Source organism: Bombina bombina, chromosome 6 (genome assembly GCF_027579735.1).
Source record: "Bombina bombina isolate aBomBom1 chromosome 6, aBomBom1.pri, whole genome shotgun sequence".
Taxonomy (NCBI): Eukaryota; Metazoa; Chordata; class Amphibia; order Anura; family Bombinatoridae; genus Bombina; species Bombina bombina.
The window spans coordinates 976,172,884-976,194,228 of NC_069504.1; positions in this window are offsets into that span (position 1 = coordinate 976,172,884).

Here is a 21,345-nt window from a genome sequence, read left to right on the forward strand (position 1 = left end):
TTTTTTAATATAACAAACTTTATTAACAAAACACTGTCAGTTAACTCAAGTGATTTATAAGCCACAAAACGGTTGCCGGGACAGTCCGGGACATTTAAATGGCCGGGACTGGGTCCCAAATTCCGGGACTGTCCCGGCAAAAACGGGACAGTTGGCAACTATGGTTTTTATACAGAGAGCTCATCTTGATAAGACCCTGGACAATCCCCCTATTTTCCCGCCATTCCCACCCCTCCAGACTGACTGGCGCCTCCATAGGAGCCACAGTCCCACATAATCTCAAAACATAGGGGTGGCAGTTTTGGGGTGATCCCGGTGGAGCGGCAGCACTTCCTGGAAAGCTCTAAAGCTCTCAGATTTCACAGTCCAAAAATCAGTAGGATTTGTTACTGGGGACCGGATTTACAGTCCGTTGAAGTTATGGGGTTAGGGGTGTCCAAAAACCCCCGGTTCCCAAAGGAGCTCTCCTCCGGCAATTCCCCCACCCCTTGTACTCCCCAGGGGCTACTAATCCCCAAAAGAGCGGAGCTCTGGGGCACATGGTTGCTGGAGCGACCTGGGTTAAATTTAGCGGGTGTTCTGCTGTCCTGTGGCCTACCGGGAGTTCCAGGAGCCTGACCAGCCTGAGAGGGGTTAGGCGGGTGTCCGTTGTGAGGCGGCCGACCGGGAGTTCTAGGAGCCCAGCCAACCTATGAGGGTTTTCCTGGTCATAAACCTTCTCTTCTCTGAAGACAAAAACAAGCCAAAACAAAGCAAACAAACAGCTTCCAGAGATGGTGGTTGCTCTGAGGAGCCCAAAACCACTGAGAAACAGCTGGGGTGAAGTCTATAGGGGGGCAAGGGTTCAGCCCCTGCAGCCCAGTATCCGTGACAACTCCCCCCCTCCAGTTCGGCAGACCCGGCTAGATCCACACACGGGTTGGCCTGGGGATGTCCAAGGAGTTTATGCCACTTCAGTCCGCCGGGAAAGTCCGTCAGCATTCCCATTGCTCTTTCCCGGTCGGTACTGGATGTCAAAGTTAAATGGCTGCAGGGCTAGGCTCCACCTCAACAGTCTCCCGTTGTCCCCGGACACACGGTTGAGCCATACTAGGGGGTTGTGGTCAGTAAGGACGGTGAAGGGTCTCCCGTATAGGTAGGGCTGCAACTTCTTCAAAGGCCATACCAGTGCCAGACACTGCTTCTCAACCGCCGCGTAGCCTGCTTCTCGGGGTAGCAGTTTGCGACTGATGTAGGCAACGGGGTGGTCCTGTCCTTTATCGTCCGCCTGGCTTAGTATGGCCCCCAACCCGAACATGGACGCATCTGTGTGGACAGAAAAAACGTTTGGCTGGGTTAGGAGCGGCCAGTACTGGGGCAGAGATTAAGGCAGACTTAAGACTCTGGAAGGCTTTTTCACACTTGGTGGACCACAGGACCACAGGACCAGTCGGCGAAGTCGTTTACGGGTCAGGTCAGTCAGGGGTTTGGCGAGAGTGCTGTAATCAGGGACGAACCTCCGGTAGTAGCCTGCAGTACCCAGAAAGGCAAGGACTTGGGTTTTGGTCCTGGGGGTGGGCCAGTTAGCCACTGCCTCGACTTTGGCCGGCTCGGGTCGCTGCTTACCGCAGCCGACTCGGTGGCCTAAGTACTGAACTTCCGAGCGCCCAATGGTACACTTATCTGGCTTCAAGGTTAGGCCGGCGGCTCGAAGACGATCTAATACGTCGCCTAGGTGGACCACATGGTCCTCCCAGGTCTCGCTATAAATGGCAATGTCATCCAGGTATGCACAGGCATAGTCCTGGAGGCCATCCAACAGGCGGTCTACCATTCTTTGGAAAGTGGCTGGGGCCTTCTTCATTCCAAACGGCATGACCTTAAACTGGTATAAGCCGAAGGGAGTGATGAAGGCAGACTTGGGGACGGACTCAGGGCCGAGGGGGATTTGCCAATAACCCTTGCATAGGTCAAGGGTGGTCAGGAAGTGGCCCTGGGTGATTCGATCTAACAGGTCATCTACTCGGGGCATGGGATAGGCATCAGTGGTGGTTCTGTCATTGAGTCTATGGTAGTCAACGCAGAAACTACACTTGGGTACTAACACTATTGGGGAGGCCCAGGGACTGTTGGACGGTTCAATGATACCGAGGTCCAACATTCCCCGGAGCTCCCGGTGCATACTGTCCCTTATGGCCTCTGGTACCCTGTAGGCAGCCTGTCACAGGGGTGTCTGTCCCGGGGTCTCCACCCGGTGGATAGCTGTGGTGGTAAACCCAGGGACAGTAGAGAACATGTCTCTTCTTTGTTCCAAGAGTCGCTGGACCTGCCTTTTCTGTCTGGGCTCTAACCTATAGTCTAGGGATATGTCATCCACCCCCTGGGGGGTGTCAGTAGGTCCGGGAAGCTCGGGCATTGGAAGACTTTCAGAGTCTTCCACTGCCGGCGCACAGATAGTGGCTACATCTCTAGGTCTCTCTATGTATGCCTTTAACATGTTCACATGAAAGGTCCGGCGGATTCTTTCATCTGAACACTTCGCTACCAGGTATGTGGTGTTGTTCAGTTGTTCCACAACCCGGTAAGGTCCTTGCCAAGAGGCCTGTAGCTTGTCGGTTTTGACAGGCTTCAGAGCGAGGACCTTCTGTCCCACAACCAGGGTTTGGGTACGGGCATTGCGATCGTACCATCGCTTCTGCCTGTCCTGAGAGGCTTGAAGGTTCTCGCGTACCTGGGCAGCCAGGTCCTTCAGCCGGTCTCTGATCTGGAGTACGTACTCCACAACAGAGTGCTGTTCCCTCCCGGTGGCTCCCTCCCAGTGGGCTCGTACCAAATCTAGTGGGCCCCTAACCTTTCGACCATATAGAAGTTCAAAGGGGGAAAAACCGGTTGATTTCTGAGGCACCTCTCGATATGCAAAGAGGAGCTGCGGCAGGAATCTCTCCCAGTCCTTGTGAGTGGCCGAGAACGTCTGAAGCAGTTGCTTTAGGGTCCCGTTAAACCTCTCATACAGCCCATTTGTCCGGGGATGGTAAGGGGCGCTGTGCAGGGGTTTAATCCCGCACAACTCCCAGAGTTGTTGCGTGATTTCCACAGTGAACTGTGTTCCCTGATTGGAAACCACTTCCCGAGGGAGGCCTACCCTGGTGAATATCTGGAGCATCGCATCTGCTATGGTCTCCGCCGTGATATTGGCCAAGGCTTGATAGGCTGGGCCGAGCTAATGGCCCCACAATGTCTACTGCCACTCGGCTAAAGGGTTCCTCAATAATGGGCAGGGGATGGAGGGGGCTTTTGTATGGTCACCTGTCTTTGCTACCTTCTGTCAAACCTCACAGGATTTACAGTATTCCTTAATATCGGCTGTAATGCCTGGCCAGAAGAAGGTTTGAGTCAAGCGGTGGTGGGTCCTTTGCTTTCCTAAGTGGCCGGCTAAGGGGATGTCATGCCCTATGTTCAGTAGGTTGGACCGAAACTTCTTCGGTACGACCAGCTGGCGTTTGGGCACCGGTCCTTTTCTCCTCTTGGAGATCCGGTACAGGAGCTCTCCCTCCCACTGGAATCATTCGTCTCCAGGGCCCTGGGGGTCAGCACCTACTCGGTCTCGGTAAGGGGCTAGGGTTGGGTCGCTCAAGGGTTCTTTGGCGAAGTCAGAGGGGGTCGCCCAGGAGGGGGTGTCAGTAAGTTCGGGGTTAGTGGGGATGGGTAGTCGGGGAAAGGTAGGTGTCGGGGTGGTTGGTCTTACCTGGGTCCCCAGAGTTGGTGAGGTGGCGCGGCATCTGGCCTGCTGGCGGGTAGTCACTGGGCAGGTATAAGGAGAGGCATCCCAGACATAGGCGGACACAAGGTGGCCGAGGTCATTTCCCAACAGGACCTCAGCAGGGATGTGGTGCATAACCCCCACTTCTACATTGCGGGAGTCGGTTTCCCAGTTCAAATGGACCCAGGCTGTAGGAATCCTGAGGACCTCACCTCCGGCTACCCCCACAGCAAGGGTGCGCCCAGTGCAGCCGGAGGGGGAAATGAAGTGAGGTTGGATCAAAGAAACGCTGGCCCCCGTATCTCTCATTCCTTGAGCCGCTTGCCCGTTGACCCAGACAACTTGCCGGTGTTGTTGTTGGTTGTCTTGATTCATTGAGCCGACATGGTGCAAGACACCCACTTCTTCTCCTGTCCACTCAGCATAGGGGTCGGAGCTCGCTGTATGGACACAATGGGCAGCGGCCTGATAGGTGCGGGCTTGAGGAGACCCCCACGAGGTTGAGGCAGGGTTCCTTGGCGGCTGGGCTGGGGGCTTTCATTGTCTGGCGGGGCAGTTTCGTATAACATGTCCGAGGTGTCCACACCCATAACACCCCCGGGGATGGCTGGGTAAACAGGGGGCGGCCAGGTCTGTGGCTGCTGAAAGAATGTTGGGGTTTGAGCTGGGGCTGGAGTGGAGCGGGTTGCTGGCTGGGGGTCTGTGGCCGCCTGGCACCGGGTATCCACATACCGATCAGCCAGGGCAGCGGCTTGGTCAGCTGTTCTGGGTCCCTTGTCTTTTACCCAGTCCCTTATCTCTGCTGGGGTGCGGTTGTAGAACTGCTCCAGGAGGATGAGTTGAACAGCTTCATCTAGGGTGGTGATGTGGCACCCAGTAACCCAGGAGTTCAAGGATCTAGCTAAGCGGTGGGCAAACTCGGTATATGGCTGCTCCTGTTGTCTTTGTAGTCCCCTGAAGTTTAGCCGGTGAGCCTCTGGGGTAAGTCCATACCGAGCAAGGATGCGCTCCTTCACCTGGTCATAGTTGCCTTGATCTTCGGAGGGGACAGTGTGGAAAGCCTCCAAGGCCCTACCGAATAGTTTCCCAATAAAGATAGTAACCCTATCGGCATTAGTGACCCCATGCATCCGGCACTGGGTCTCGAACAGCTGTAGGTAGCGGTCGATATCCTCACTCCCATCATCCTGGAAGGTTCGGAAAGCCCCGTGAGGTAGTTTCTTGGGCCAGGAAGGGGGGTTCAGGGGATCCGGCATGACCTCCCCTATAGACTTCTCAAGCTCCAACATGTGTGTCTTTTTGGCGTCAGTCACTATCTGAGTAATGACCTCCTCGGGGGGGGTTAGGTCCATAGAGAGCCAGTTGCCACTGTACCTGCCGCTGTTTGTCGGATGTTGTAGTCCCTGGAGTGGAGGCTGTACTAGGCTGTCCTCCGCTTTGGTCGCTGTCTGATCCACCAGCCTGTTCGCTAGCCCGATCGTCCTCCATCAGTTCAGCTACTGTTTGGCGACTTTCCCTCTAGTCCGCAGCAATGTTCTCAATTCTTCCTTCCGGAGCCCCTGGTACTGCTCCATTCGGCAAGATCTTCAGTTGGTGGTTTGGACGTTCCAGGTAGACGGAAGCATCCCACAGCTGCCAACCAATGTGACGGACTTCCCTGCTACCTCGACTGGGTAGCGCCGTCGACCAGGTCCTTCCTCTGCCTGGAACAAGTGGCTATGTAGCCCAGGAAAGTGATTTCTATGTAGCCCAGGAAAGTGATTTTAGCTGGAGCTCACCCAAATAACTAGACAGACTAGCCTTCAGGTGAACAAGAACTGATTTTATTGAAAACACACACTCCTTTTATACAGAGAGCTCATCTTGATAAGACCCTGGACAATCCCCCTATTTTCCCACTATTCCCGCCCCTACAGACTGACCGGCGCCTCCATAGGAGCCACAGTCCCACATAATCTCAATACATAGGGGTGGCAGTTCGGGGTGATCCCAGGGGAGCGGCAGCACTTCCAGGGTGTCATTTTAAAGCTTTTTAAATCCCCAGATTTCACAGTCCAAAAATCAGCAGGATTCGTTACTGGGGACCGGAGTTACAGTACGTTGAAGTTATGGGGTTAGGGGTGTCCAAAACCCCCGGTTCCCAAAGGAGCTCCCCTCCGGCAATTCCCCCACCCCTTGTACTCCCCAGGGGCTACTAATCCCCAAAAGAGCGGAGCTCTGGTTGCTGGAGCGACCTGGGTTAAATTTAGCGGGTGTTCTGCTGTCCTGTGGCCGACCGGGAGTTCCAGGAGCCTGGCCAGCCTGAGAGGGGTTAGGCAGGTATCCGTTGTGAGGCGGCCAACCGGGAGTTCCAGGAGCCCGGCCAGCCTAGGAGGGTTTTCCTGGTCATAAACCTTCTCTTCTCTGAAGACAAAAACAAGCCAAAACAAAGCAAACAAACAGCTTCCAGAGATGGTGGTTGCTCTGATGAGCCCAAAACCACTGAGAAACATCTGGGGTGAAGTCTATAGGGGGGACAAGGGTTCAGCCCCTGCAGCCCAGTATCCGTGACACCAGATATCCCTCAAAAGTAAAAATATAGTGCAGAAGATAGTGAAATTCCATATGGAAACATAATATGAGGCCAATGGGTCAATTTATTAAGCAGCGGATGCTGCATCGATGCCCCATCGTTTCAGGTCCGCCTGAAATGGATGTTTAGAATCAGTGGTCATAAGACCGCTTCTCCTTAACTTCTCCTCCACCTTTTAGGTGGCGGACGGACTGAAATCATCCCGATCCAATCGGGATGATTAACGGCCCCTGCTAGCAGCCGATTGGCCACCAGTGAGCGGGGGGGGGGGGGGGCATTGCACAAGTATTTCACAAGAAATGTTTGTGCAATGTTAAATGCCGACAGTGAGGCATGCATTTAGCGAGGTTGTGCGGACATGATTCGCTACATTAATTTTGACTTCACTGTCCCTGTAATGCGAATCATGTCCGCTCGACCATTAATAAATCTATTCCCAAATGTGTACTCACAGGCTTCTATGCATTACAAAAATGCTCAGACTGAGGAGCTTGCCTTATTTATACTGTTAGGCTACCAGTATAATATCCGGAACTAATTTATTAAAATATGAAATTATGGGGGTGGAGCCAACTGCCGAACTAGCTGGACATGTCTCGGTGCAGCTCCCGATCCCAGGATACTGAATTAAGGGTATTTTCACATATTACAACTACTTTTTGATCAGCATCATTGTGGAGAGACCCAAGAACTGCCATATTATCGATATGAGTTTTTAAGGGACCGGAGAGACTGCACCGGGACACCACTATTGTCCTACCCTATAGTGACGCTGTGAATGAGGTGACCATAAAACTGAGCCAACGCTTTACACATGAGGGACTACAAGCAGTGCAGATGGGCATATTTTGGTAAGACCTTGGATGTGTCAATACACCGGAGAGAATTATTGCCTCATTCGCTTTACAAGAAGGGAGCTGCCATTTTGAGGACACCACGTTTTATCAACAGACCCTCAGTCACCCAGTTAGCTTGAGAGAAACTGAAAATATATCTCATCTCAATGCTTTCTATTAAGCTCTCAACATTGGGAGTGCCCCTTATTTCCTTGAGGAGCTAAGATCCCTGCTAGAGAGGCATCACTCTGCGCTAGCAGACAAGCTGTATGCATCGCCTAATAGATGAGGCACAAGTCACTTCCAGCAACCAGATTCAGCAAAGGAGTTCGCATATCATAATGACGTGTTGGTCAGAAAAGCAGATAAAGTTATCCACAGCCTTAAAATTATGCCTTTCAGCGGGTGCAACCACACCTGAAGTGATCCCTTCTATTGGCCATCTTTCTGACACAGATCCATCCAAACTACTGCCTCAGCAAAATAGAGCCCATCCGTTGGTGAATACTATAACTGATGAGCATTATGGAATCCCAAGAGCCTCACTATTTAAGTCAGCGGATACTGGGGAAATGTTGGGGACTTTTGTACACAGAGACAGCTACATAGTACACACGCTGTTGCCAGGGTCATACAGGAACTCTGAAATGTTATGGCAGACGGCTCTGAATATACCAGACAAACAGAAAACTAAGCTCCCGACTTCGTTTGTACCTGGACAAGGGACATTATACATGGCAAACTGTCAGATTGCAGCTACTAAGTTCCAGCTAGAGAACAACAAAAACAGGCACAAGTTGAAGATTCTCCACATGCGAATCACTCAGGGGCATAGTCTGGAAGAAAGTCTTCTGGAGCGCAGAGGAGTCGGTTAGGCATAGTTACTTCTTTAATTAATGACAAATTTGCAACGAACTCAAAAACAGATTTATGTGAAAAATGTTTTATCTTATAATTCTTCTTGCCTAATGGGTATTGCTATTATTTATAGTTAAGTTGCTGTAACAGTTGCTGCATATGATCGCATCAACTAGCTCAATGGTGCTTATCTAACTAGAATATGACATTGCCTAAATGGTGCACGAGATATTTGGCCAAATATTTTAAACGGCAGTCTGAAGATAGATAATAAAATATTCAGAGACACGATGTTGATACCATTTGTCTCCACTAGAGGGGAGTCAAGGATTGGTTTCAGTTTGGTATAGGCAGCTGGTGTCCGTGATTCTGTAGCTGGCTCTATTTTACTTGTTCAGGTCTGCTTCAAGCTGACCCTAGACCTGCTTAAACTGGGCTAAATATGTATATATAGATCCTCTTAAGCAGCATGTGTTTTACTGCACACCAGATATGACACAGCCTCTAAGATCTTCCATAATACTAATAACTCTTAAAGACTGTTATTATGCATACTATATTATATATACACAAATGTCTTCTACACAGTTTTATCCTGGATATCTAGACTTATAAGGACATCATTGCTGTTTGATGAAAATGTTATTGATCACTATGGCCTAGATTTAGAGTTCGGCGGTAGCCGTGAAAACCAGCGTTAGAGGCTCCTAACGCTGGTTTTAGGCTACCGCCGGTATTTGGAGTCAGTGATTAAAGGGTCTAACGCTCACTTTTCAGCCGCGACTTTTCCATACCGCAGATCCCCTTACGTCAATTGCGTATCCTATCTTTTCAATGGGATCTTCCTAACGCCGGTATTTAGAGTCGTTTCTGAAGTGAGCGTTAGAGCTCTAACGACAAAACTCCAGACGCAGGAAAATAGCAGGAGTTAAGAGCTTTCTGGGCTAACGCCGGTTCATAAAGCTCTTAACTACTGTACCCTAAAGTACACTAACACCCATAAACTACCTATGTACCCCTAAACCGAGGTCCCCCCACATCGCCGCCACTCGATTAAAAAATTTTAACCCCTAATCTGCCGACCGCCAACTACGTTATACTTATGTACCCCTAATCTGCTGCCCCTAACCCCGCCGACCCCTGTATTATATTTATTAACCCCTAACCAGCCCCCCACAACGTCGCCGCCAGCTACTTACAATAATTAACCCCTAATCTGCCGACCGCAAAGCGCCGCCACCTACGTTATCCTTATGTACCACTAACCTGCTGCCCCTAACACCGCCGACCCCTATATTATATTTATTAACCCCTAATCTGCCCCCCTCAACGTCGCCTCCACCTGCCTACACTTATTAACCCCTAATCTGCGGAGCGGACCGCACCGCTACTATAATAAAGTTATTAACCCCTAATCCGCCTCACTAACCCTATCATAAATAGTATTAACCCCTAATCTGCCCTCCCTAACATCGCCGACACCTAACTTCAATTATTAACCCCTAATCTGACGACCGGAGCTCATCGCTACTATAATAAATGGATTAACCCCTAAAGCTAAGTCTAACCCTAACACTAACACCCCCCTAACTTAAATATAATTTAAATCTAACGAAATTAATTAACTCTTATTAAATAAATTATTCCTATTTAAAGCTAAATACTTACCTGTAAAATACATCCTAATATAGCTACAATATAAATTATAATTATATTATAGCTATTTTAGGATTAATATTTATTTTACAGGTAACTTTGTAATTATTTTAACCAGGTACAATAGCTATTAAATAGTTAAGAACTATTTAATAGTTACCTAGTTAAAATAATAACAAATTTACCTGTAAAATAAATCCTAACCTAAGTTATAATTAAACCTAACACTACCCTATCAATAAATTAATTAAATAAACTACCTACAATTACCTACAATTAACCTAACACTACACTATCAATAAATAAATTAAATACAATTGCTACAAATAACTACAATTACATAAACTAACTAAAGTACAAAAAATAAAAAAGAACTAAGTTACAAAAAATAAAAAAATATTTACCAACATTTGAAAAATATTACAACAATTTTAAACTAATTACACCTACTCTAAGCCCCCTAATAAAATAACAAAGACCCCCAAAATAAAAAATTCCCTACCCTATTCTAAATTAATAAATGTAAAAGCTCTTTTACCTTACCAGCCCTGAACAGGGCCCTTTGCGGGGCATGCCCCAAGAAAATCAGCTCTTTTGCCTGTAAAAAAAAACATACAATACCCCCCCCCCCAACATTACAACCCACCACCCACATACCCCTAATCTAACCCAAACCCCCCTTAAATAAACCTAACACTAAGCCCCTGAAGATCTTCCTACCTTGTCTTCACCATCCAGGTATCACCGATCCGTCCTGGCATCCGGTGCTGAAGAGGTCCAGAAGAGGCTCCAAAGTCTTCCTCCTATCCGGCAAGAAGAGGACATCCGGACCGGCAAACATCTTCTCCAAGCGGCATCTTCGATCTTCTTCCATCCGGTGCGGAGCGGGTCCATCTTGAAGCAGCCGACGCGGATCCATATCCTCTTCTTCCGTTGTCTCCCGACGAATGACGGTTCCTTTAAGGGACGTCATCCAGCCAATCAGATTGAGCTTGCATTCTATTGGCTGTTCCGATCAGCCAATAGAATGCGAGCTCAATCTGATTGGCTGATTGGATCAGCCAATCGGATTGAACTTGATTCTGATTGGCTGATTCCATCAGCCAATCAGAATATTCCTACCTTAATTCCGATTGGCTGATAGAATCCTATCAGCCAATCGGAATTCGAGGGACGCCATCTTGGATGACGTCATTTAAAGGAACCGTCATTCGTCGTTCAGTCGTCGGCCAGGATGGATGTTCCGCGGTGGAGGTCTTCAGGATGCTGCCGCTTCGCTCCGGATGGATGCCGCTTGGATGAAGACTTCAATCGGATGGAAGAACTCTTCTGCCCTGCTTGGATGAAGACTGGATCATGGACCTCTTCAGCCCCCCGCTTGGGCTTGGATCAGGACATCGGAGGAGCTCTTCTGGACCGATCGGTGAACCTGGTATGGTGAAGACAAGGTAGGAAGATCTTCAGGGGCTTAGTTAGTTAGGGCTTATGTTTTTTTTTACAGGCAAAAGAGCTGATTTTCTTGGGGCATGCCCCGCAAAGGGCCCTGTTCAGGGCTGGTAAGGTAAAAGAGCTTTTAAATGTATTAATTTAGAATAGGGTAGGGCATTTTTTTATTTTGGGGGTCTTTGTTATTTTATTAGGGGGCTTAGAGTAGGTGTAATTAGTTTAAAATTGTTGTAAGATTTTTCTTATGTTTGTAAATATTTTTTTATTTTTTGTAACTTAGTTCTTTTTTATTTTTTGTACTTTAGTTAGTTTATGTAATTGTAGTTATTTGTAGGAATTGTATTCAATTTATTTATTGATAGTGTAGTGTTAGGTTAATTGTAGGTAATTGTAGGTATTTTATTTAATTAATTTATTGATAGGGTAGTGTTAGGTTTAATTATAACTTAGGTTAGGATTTATTTTACAGGTAATTTTGTTATTATTTTAACTAGGTAACTATTAAATAGTTCTTAACTATTTAATAGCTATTGTACCTGGTTAAAATAATTACCAAGTTGCCTGTAAAATAAATATTAATCCTAAAATAGCTATAATATAATTATAATTTATATTGTAGTTATATTAGGATTTTTTTTTACAGGTAAGTATTTAGCTTTAAATAGGAATGTTATTTAATAAGAGTTAATTTATTTCGTTAGATTTAAATTATATTTAAGTTAGGGGGGTGTTAGTGTTAGGGTTAGACTTAGCTTTAGGGGTTAATACATTTATTAGAATAGCGGTGAGCTCCGGTCGTCAGATTAGGGGTTAATAATTGAAGTTAGGTGTCGGCGATGTTAGGGAGGGCAGATTAGGGGTTAATACTATTTATGATAGGGTTAGTGAGGCGGATTAGTGGTTAATAACTTTAATATAGTAGCGCTCAGGTCCGCTCGGCAGATTAGGGGTTAATAAGTGTAGGCAGGTGTCGGCGACGTTGTGGGGGGCAGATTAGGGGTTAATAAATATAATATAGGGGTCGGCGGTGTTAGGGGCAGCAGATTAGGGGTACATAAGGATAACGTAGGTGGCGGCGCTTTGCGGTCGGAAGATTAGGGGTTCATTATTGTAGGTAGCTGGCGGCGACGTTGTGGGGGGCAGGTTAGGGGTTAATAAATATAATATAGGGTCGGCGGTGTTAGGGGCAGCAGATTAGGGGTACATAGGGATAACGTAGGTAGCGGCGGTTTACGGAGCGGAAGATTAGGGGTTAATAATATAATGCAGGGGTCAGCGATAGCGGGGGCGGCAGATTAGGGGTTAATAAGTGTAAGGTTAGGGGTGTTTAGACTCGGGGTACATGTTAGAGTGTTAGGTGCAGACGTAGGAAGTGTTTCCCCATAGAAAACAATGGGGCTGCGTTAGGAGCTGAACGCTGCTTTTTTGCAGGTGTTAGGTTTTTTTTCAGCTCAAACAGCCCCATTGTTTCCTATGGGGGAATCGTGCACGAGCACGTTTTTGAGGCTGGCCGCGTCCGTAAGCAACTCTGGTATCGAGAGTTGCATTTGCGGTAAAAATGCTCTACGCTCCTTTTTTGGAGCCTAACGCAGCCTTTTTTTGAACTCTCGATACCAGAGTTAATTTCATGGTGCGGCCAGAAAAAAGCCCGCGGAGCGTTAACAGCTCTTCTACCGCCAAACTCCAAATCTAGGCCTAAATGTTTTGTTCTGCTTAAATGCTTGCTAAGTTTGGAATCAATTATCTCCTACACATATAATTAATCTTGTATACTGGTCGCACCCTGGCATATTGAGCTCCTTACAGGAACACAATTTCTCTGTACTATTACTTTGAGCTTGTATTGATAGTAAATTAACATAAATATGTGGATCCTGGCAGGACTGCTAGTGGTTTAGTAACTAAAGCGTAAACATATTTATATCACCTGACCTGGTCACAAGACTGGGGTACACACTAATAGCAGTACCAATTTTTTAGGCACATTATCTTTACGACGCACACATTAATAATTTGCCTTGCTAAATGTGAATAGTGATGTCGCGAATAGTTCGCCGGGGAACAGTTCCCGGCAAACATAGCTTGTTCGCGTTATGCGATGTTCGGTCCGCCCCCTATTCGTCATCATTGAGTAAACTTTGACCCTGTATCTCACAGTCTGCAGACACATTACAGCCAATCAGCAGCAGACACTCCCTCCCAGACCCTCCCAGCTCCTGGGCAGCAGCCATTTTAGATTCATTCTGATCCTGCATTCTTAGTGAGAGGAGGGATAGTGTAGCTGCTGCTGATTTTATAGGGAAATTGATAGCTAGGCTAGTGTATTCAGTGTCCACTACAGTCCTGAAGGACTCATCTGATCTCTGCTGTAAGGACAGCACCCCAAAAAGCCCTTTTTAGGGCTACATCAGTCGTTGTTTTCTTTTTCTTTGTAATCTAATAGCAGTTGCCTGCCTGGCACTGCCAGCCTGTGTGTCAGGCTCACAGCATATACTGTGCCTACTTGCTCAATGCCACCACTCATATCTGGTGTAACATTAGTGTAAATTAAAAAAAAAAAAAACTTTTACATCAGTCTGTTAGTGTAATCTAATTTCAGTTGCCAGGCCAGCCTGCCACTGCCAGCCTGTTTGTCAGGCTCGCAGCATTTACTGTGCCTACTTGCTCAGTGCCACCACTCATATCTGGTGTAATATTAGTGTAAATTTAAAAAAAAAAAAAATTTTACATCAGTCTGCTAGTGTAATCTAATTTCAGTTGCCAGGCCAGCCTGCCACTGCCAGCCTGTGTGTCAGGCTCACAGCATATACTGTGCCTACTTGCTCAGTGCCACCACTCATATCTGGTGTAACAGTAGTGTAATTTAAAAACACAAAACTTTTTTGACTGTGAAACATCAGTCGCTGTTTTCTTTTTCTTTGTAATCTAATAGCAGTTGCCTGCCTGGCACTGCCAGCCTGTGTGTCAGGCTCACAGCATATACTGTGCCTACTTGCTCAATGCCACCACTCATATCTGGTGTAACATTATTGTAAATTAAAAAAAAAAAACTTTTACATCGGTCTGCTAGTGTAATCTAATAGCAGTTGCCTGCCTGCCACTGCCAGCCTGTGTGTCAGGCTCACGGCATATACTGTGCCTACTTGCTCAGTGCCACCACCAGTCATATCTGGTGTAACATTAGTGTAAATTAAAAAAAAAAACTTTTACACCAGTCTGCTAGTGTAATCTAATTTCATTTGCCAGGCCAGTCTGCCACTGCCAGCCTGTGTGTCAGGCTCACAGCATATACTGTGCCTACTTGCTCAGTGCCACCACTCATATCTGGTGTAACATTAGTGTAAATTTAAAAAAAAAAACTTTTACATCAGTCTGCTAGTGTAATCTAATTTCAGATGCCAAGCCAGCCTGCCACTGCCAGCCTGTGTGTCAGGCTCACAGCATATACTGTGCCTACTTGCTCAGTGCCACCACCACTCATATCTGGTGTAACATTAGTGTAAATTAAAAACACAAAACTTTTTTGACTGTGAAACATCAGTCTGCTAGTGTAATCTAATTGCAGTTGCCTGCCTGCCAGCGTGTGTGCCAGACCCACTTGCCCAGTGCCACACCACTCATATCTGGTGTAACAGTAGTGTAAATTTAAAAAAAAAACTTTTACATCAGTTTGCTAGTGTAATCTAATAGCAGTTGCACGCCTGCCACTGCCAGCCTGTGTGTCAGGCTTACAGCATATACTGTGCCTACTTGCTCAGTGCCACCACTCATATCTGGTGTAACATTAATGTAAATTTAAATTAATTTTTTTTTTTACATCAGTCTGCTAGTGTAATCTAATTTCAGTTGCCAGGCCAGCCTGCCACTGCCAGCCTGTGTGTCAGGCTCACAGCATATACTGTTCCATACTTGCTCAGTGCCACCACTCATATCTGGTGTAACAGTAGTGTAAATTTAAAAACAAACAAACTTTTACATCAGTTTGCTAGTGTAATCTAATAGCAGTTGCCCGCCTGCCACTGCCAGCCTGTGTGTCAGGCTCACAGCATATACTGTGCCTACTTGCTCAGTGCCACCACTCATATCTGGTGTAACATTAATGTAAATTTAAATTAAATTTTTTTTTTTACATCAGTCTGCTAGTGTAATCTAATTTCAGTTGCCAGGCCAGCCTGCCACTACCAGCCTGTGTGTCAGGCTCACAGCATATACTGTGCCTACTTGCTCAGTTTCACCACTCATATCTGGTGTAATAGTAGTGTAAATTTAAAAAAAAAAACTTTTACATCAGTTTGCTAGTGTAATCTAATAGCAGTTGCCCGCCTGCCACTGCCAGCCTGTGTGTCAGGCTCACAGCATATACTGTGCCTACTTGCTCAGTGCCACCACTCATATCTGGTGTAACATTAGTGTAAATTTAAAAAAAAAAAACTTTTACATCGGTCTGCTAGTGTAATCTAATAGCAGTTGCCTGCCTGCCACTGCCAGCCTGTGTGTCAGGCTCACGGCATATACTGTGCCTACTTGCTCAGTGCCACCACCAGTCATATCTGGTGTAACATTAGTGTAAATTTAAAAAAAAAACTTTTACACCAGTCTGCTAGTGTAATCTAATTTCATTTGCCAGGCCAGTCTGCCACTGCCAGCCTGTGTGTCAGGCTCACAGCATATACTGTGCTTACTTGCTCAGTGCCACCACTCATATCTGGTGTAACATTAGTGTAAATTTTAAAAAAAAACTTTTACATCAGTCTGCTAGTGTAATCTAATTTCAGATGCCAAGCCAGCCTGCCACTGCCAGCCTGTGTGTCAGGCTCACAGCATATACTGTGCCTACTTGCTCAGTGCCACCACCACTCATATCTGGTGTAACATTAGTGTAAATTAAAAACACAAAACTTTTTTGACTGTGAAACATCAGTCTGCTAGTGTAATCTAATTGCAGTTGCCTGCCTGCCAGCGTGTGTGCCAGACCCACTTGCCCAGTGCCACACCACTCATATCTGGTGTAACAGTAGTGTAAATTTAAAAAAAAAAAACTTTTACATCAGTTTGCTAGTGTAATCTAATAGCAGTTGCACGCCTGCCACTGCCAGCCTGTGTGTCAGGCTTACAGCATATACTGTGCCTACTTGCTCAGTGCCACCACTCATATCTGGTGTAATAGTAGTGTAAATTAAAAAAAAAAAACTTTTACATCAGTCTGCTAGTGTAATCTAATTTCAGTTGCCAGGCCAGCCTGCCACTGCCAGCCTGTGTGTCAGGCTCACAGCATATACTGTTCCATACTTGCTCAGTGCCACCACTCATATCTGGTGTAACAGTAGTGTAAATTTAAAAACAAACAAACTTTTACATCAGTTTGCTAGTGTAATCTAATAGCAGTTGCCCGCCTGCCACTGCCAGCCTGTGTGTCAGGCTCACAGCATATACTGTGCCTACTTGCTCAGTGCCACCACTCATATCTGGTGTAACATTAATGTAAATTTAAATTAAAAATTTTTTTTTACATCAGTCTGCTAGTGTAATCTAATTTCAGTTGCCAGGCCAGCCTGCCACTACCAGCCTGTGTGTCAGGCTCACAGCATATACTGTGCCTACTTGCTCAGTTCCACCACTCATATCTGGTGTAATAGTAGTGTAAATTTAAAAAAAAAAACTTTTACATCAGTCTGCTAGTGTAATCTAATTTCAGTTGCCAGGCCAGCCTGCCACTGCCAGCCTGTGTGTCAGGCTCACAGCATATACTGTTCCATACTTGCTCAGTGCCACCACTCATATCTGGTGTAACAGTAGTGTAAATTTAAAAAAAAAACTTTTACATCAGTTTGCTAGTGTAATCTAATAGCAGTTGCCCGCCTGCCACTGCCAGCCTGTGTGTCAGGCTCACAGCATATACTGTGCCTACTTGCTCAGTGCCACCACTCATATCTGGTGTAACATTAGTGTAAATTTAAAAAAAAATTTTTTTTTACATCAGTCTGCTAGTGTAATCTAATTTCAGTTGCCAGGCCAGCCTGCCACTGCCAGCCTGTGTGTCAGGTTCACAGCATATACTGTGCCTACTTGCTCAGTGCCACCACCACTCATATCTGGTGTAACATTAGTGTAAATTAAAAACACAAAACTTTTTTGACTGTGAAACATCAGTCTGCTAGTGTAATCTAATTGCAGTTGCCTGCCTGCCAGCGTGTGTGCCAGACCCACTTGCCCAGTGCCACACCACTCATATCTGGTGTAACAGTAGTGTAAATTTTAAAAAAAAACTTTTACATCAGTTTGCTAGTGTAATCTAATAGCAGTTGCACGCCTGCCACTGCCAGCCTGTGTGTCAGGCTCACAGCATATACTGTGCCTACTTGCTCAGTGCCACCACTCATATCTGGTGTAATAGTAGTGTAAATTAAAAAAAAAAAACTTTTACATCAGTCTGCTAGTGTAATCTAATTTCAGTTGCCAGGCCAGCCTGCCACTGCCAGCCTGTGTGTCAGGCTCACAGCATATACTGTTCCATACTTGCTCAGTGCCACCACTCATATCTGGTGTAACATTAATGTAAATTTAAATTAAATTTTTTTTTTTACATCAGTCTGCTAGTGTAATCTAATTTCAGTTGCCAGGCCAGCCTGCCACTACCAGCCTGTGTGTCAGGCTCACAGCATATACTGTGCCTACTTGCTCAGTTTCACCACTCATATCTGGTGTAATAGTAGTGTAAATTTAAAAAAAAAACCTTTTACATCAGTTTGCTAGTGTAATCTAATAGCAGTTGCCCGCCTGCCACTGCCAGCCTGTGTGTCAGGCTCACAGCATATACTGTGCCTACTTGCTCAGTGCCACCACTCATATCTGGTGTAACATTAGTGTAAATGTAAAAAAAAAAAACTTTTACATCGGTCTGCTAGTGTAATCTAATAGCAGTTGCCTGCCTGCCACTGCCAGCCTGTGTGTCAGGCTCACGGCATATACTGTGCCTACTTGCTCAGTGCCACCACCAGTCATATCTGGTGTAACATTAGTGTAAATTTAAAAAAAAAACTTTTACACCAGTCTGCTAGTGTAATCTAATTTCATTTGCCAGGCCAGTCTGCCACTGCCAGCCTGTGTGTCAGGCTCACAGCATATACTGTGCTTACTTGCTCAGTGCCACCACTCATATCTGGTGTAACATTAGTGTAAATTTTAAAAAAAAACTTTTACATCAGTCTGCTAGTGTAATCTAATTTCAGATGCCAAGCCAGCCTGCCACTGCCACACTGCCAGCCTGTGTGTCAGGCTCACAGCATATACTGTGCCTACTTGCTCAGTGCCACCACCACTCATATCTGGTGTAACATTAGTGTAAATTAAAAACACAAAACTTTTTTGACTGTGAAACATCAGTCTGCTAGTGTAATCTAATTGCAGTTGCCTGCCTGCCAGCGTGTGTGCCAGACCCACTTGCCCAGTGCCACACCACTCATATCTGGTGTAACAGTAGTGTAAATTTAAAAAAAAAAAACTTTTACATCAGTTTGCTAGTGTAATCTAATAGCAGTTGCACGCCTGCCACTGCCAGCCTGTGTGTCAGGCTTACAGCATATACTGTGCCTACTTGCTCAGTGCCACCACTCATATCTGGTGTAATAGTAGTGTAAATTAAAAAAAAAAAACTTTTACATCAGTCTGCTAGTGTAATCTAATTTCAGTTGCCAGGCCAGCCTGCCACTGCCAGCCTGTGTGTCAGGCTCACAGCATATACTGTTCCATACTTGCTCAGTGCCACCACTCATATCTGGTGTAACAGTAGTGTAAATTTAAAAACAAACAAACTTTTACATCAGTTTGCTAGTGTAATCTAATAGCAGTTGCCCGCCTGCCACTGCCAGCCTGTGTGTCAGGCTCACAGCATATACTGTGCCTACTTGCTCAGTGCCACCACTCATATCTGGTGTAACATTAATGTAAATTTAAATTAAATTTTTTTTTTTACATCAGTCTGCTAGTGTAATCTAATTTCAGTTGCCAGGCCAGCCTGCCACTACCAGCCTGTGTGTCAGGCTCACAGCATATACTGTGCCTACTTGCTCAGTTCCACCACTCATATCTGGTGTAATAGTAGTGTAAATTTAAAAAAAAAAACTTTTACATCAGTCTGCTAGTGTAATCTAATTTCAGTTGCCAGGCCAGCCTGCCACTGCCAGCCTGTGTGTCAGGCTCACAGCATATACTGTTCCATACTTGCTCAGTGCCACCACTCATATCTGGTGTAACAGTAGTGTAAATTTAAAAAAAAAACTTTTACATCAGTTTGCTAGTGTAATCTAATAGCAGTTGCCCGCCTGCCACTGCCAGCCTGTGTGTCAGGCTCACAGCATATACTGTGCCTACTTGCTCAGTGCCACCACTCATATCTGGTGTAACATTAGTGTAAATTTAAAAAAATTTTTTTTTTTACATCAGTCTGCTAGTGTAATCTAATTTCAGTTGCCAGGCCAGCCTGCCACTGCCAGCCTGTGTGTCAGGTTCACAGCATATACTGTGCCTACTTGCTCAGTGCCACCACCACTCATATCTGGTGTAACATTAGTGTAAATTAAAAACACAAAACTTTTTTGACTGTGAAACATCAGTCTGCTAGTGTAATCTAATTGCAGTTGCCTGCCTGCCAGCGTGTGTGCCAGACCCACTTGCCCAGTGCCACACCACTCATATCTGGTGTAACAGTAGTGTAAATTTTAAAAAAAAACTTTTACATCAGTTTGCTAGTGTAATCTAATAGCAGTTGCACGCCTGCCACTGCCAGCCTGTGTGTCAGGCTCACAGCATATACTGTGCCTACTTGCTCAGTGCCACCACTCATATCTGGTGTAATAGTAGTGTAAATTAAAAAAAAAAAACTTTTACATCAGTCTGCTAGTGTAATCTAATTTCAGTTGCCAGGCCAGCCTGCCACTGCCAGCCTGTGTGTCAGGCTCACAGCATATACTGTTCCATACTTGCTCAGTGCCACCACTCATATCTGGTGTAACATTAATGTAAATTTAAATTAAAATTTTTTTTTTACATCAGTCTGCTAGTGTAATCTAATTTCAGTTGCCAGGCCAGCCTGCCACTACCAGCCTGTGTGTCAGGCTCACAGCATATACTGTGCCTACTTGCTCAGTTCCACCACTCATATCTGGTGTAATAGTAGTGTAAATTTAAAAAAAAAAACTTTTACATCAGTCTGCTAGTGTAATCTAATTTCAGTTGCCAGGCCAGCCTGCCACTGCCAGCCTGTGTGTCAGGCTCACAGCATATACTGTTCCATACTTGCTCAGTGCCACCACTCATATCTGGTGTAACAGTAGTGTAAATTTAAAAAAAAAACTTTTACATCAGTTTGCTAGTGTAATCTAATAGCAGTTGCCCGCCTGCCACTGCCAGCCTGTGTGTCAGGCTCACAGCATATACTGTGCCTACTTGCTCAGTGCCACCACTCATATCTGGTGTAACATTAGTGTAAATTTAAAAAAAATTTTTTTTTTACATCAGTCTGCTAGTGTAATCTAATTTCAGTTGCCAGGCCAGCCTGCCACTGCCAGCCTGTGTGTCAGGTTCACAGCATATACTGTGCCTACTTGCTCAGTGCCACCACTCATATCTGGTGTAACATTAGTGTAAATTTAAAAAAATTTTTTTTTACATCAATCTGCTAGTGTAATCTAATTTCAGTTACCAGGCCAGTCTGCCACTGCCAGCCTGTGTGTCAGGCTCACAGCATATACTGTGCCTACTTGCTCAGTGCCACCACCACTCATATTATCTTGTTTAATAGTAGTGTAAGTGTACATTTAAAAATAAAAAAACTATTTTGACTGTGAAACATCAGTCTGCTTTTTTGTGTCAGGCTCACAGCGTATACTGTGCCCACTTGTCCAGTGCCACCACTCACATTATCTTGTTTAATAGTAGTGTAAGTGTACATTTTAAAAATAAAAAAACAATTTTGACTGTGAAACATCAGTCTGCTTTTTTGTGTCAGGCTCACAGCGTATACTGTGCCCACTTGCCCAGTGCCACCACTCATATTATCTTGTTTAATAGTAGTATCAGTGTACATTTAAAAAAAAATAAAAAAATTTTGACTGTGAAACATCAGTCTGTTTTTTTGTGTCAGGCTCACAGCATATACTGTGCCCACTCACAGTAGCTTGCACGCATAGTAGCACTAATTGAAAAAAAAAATGACAGGCAGAGGCAGGCCAACCTGCAGG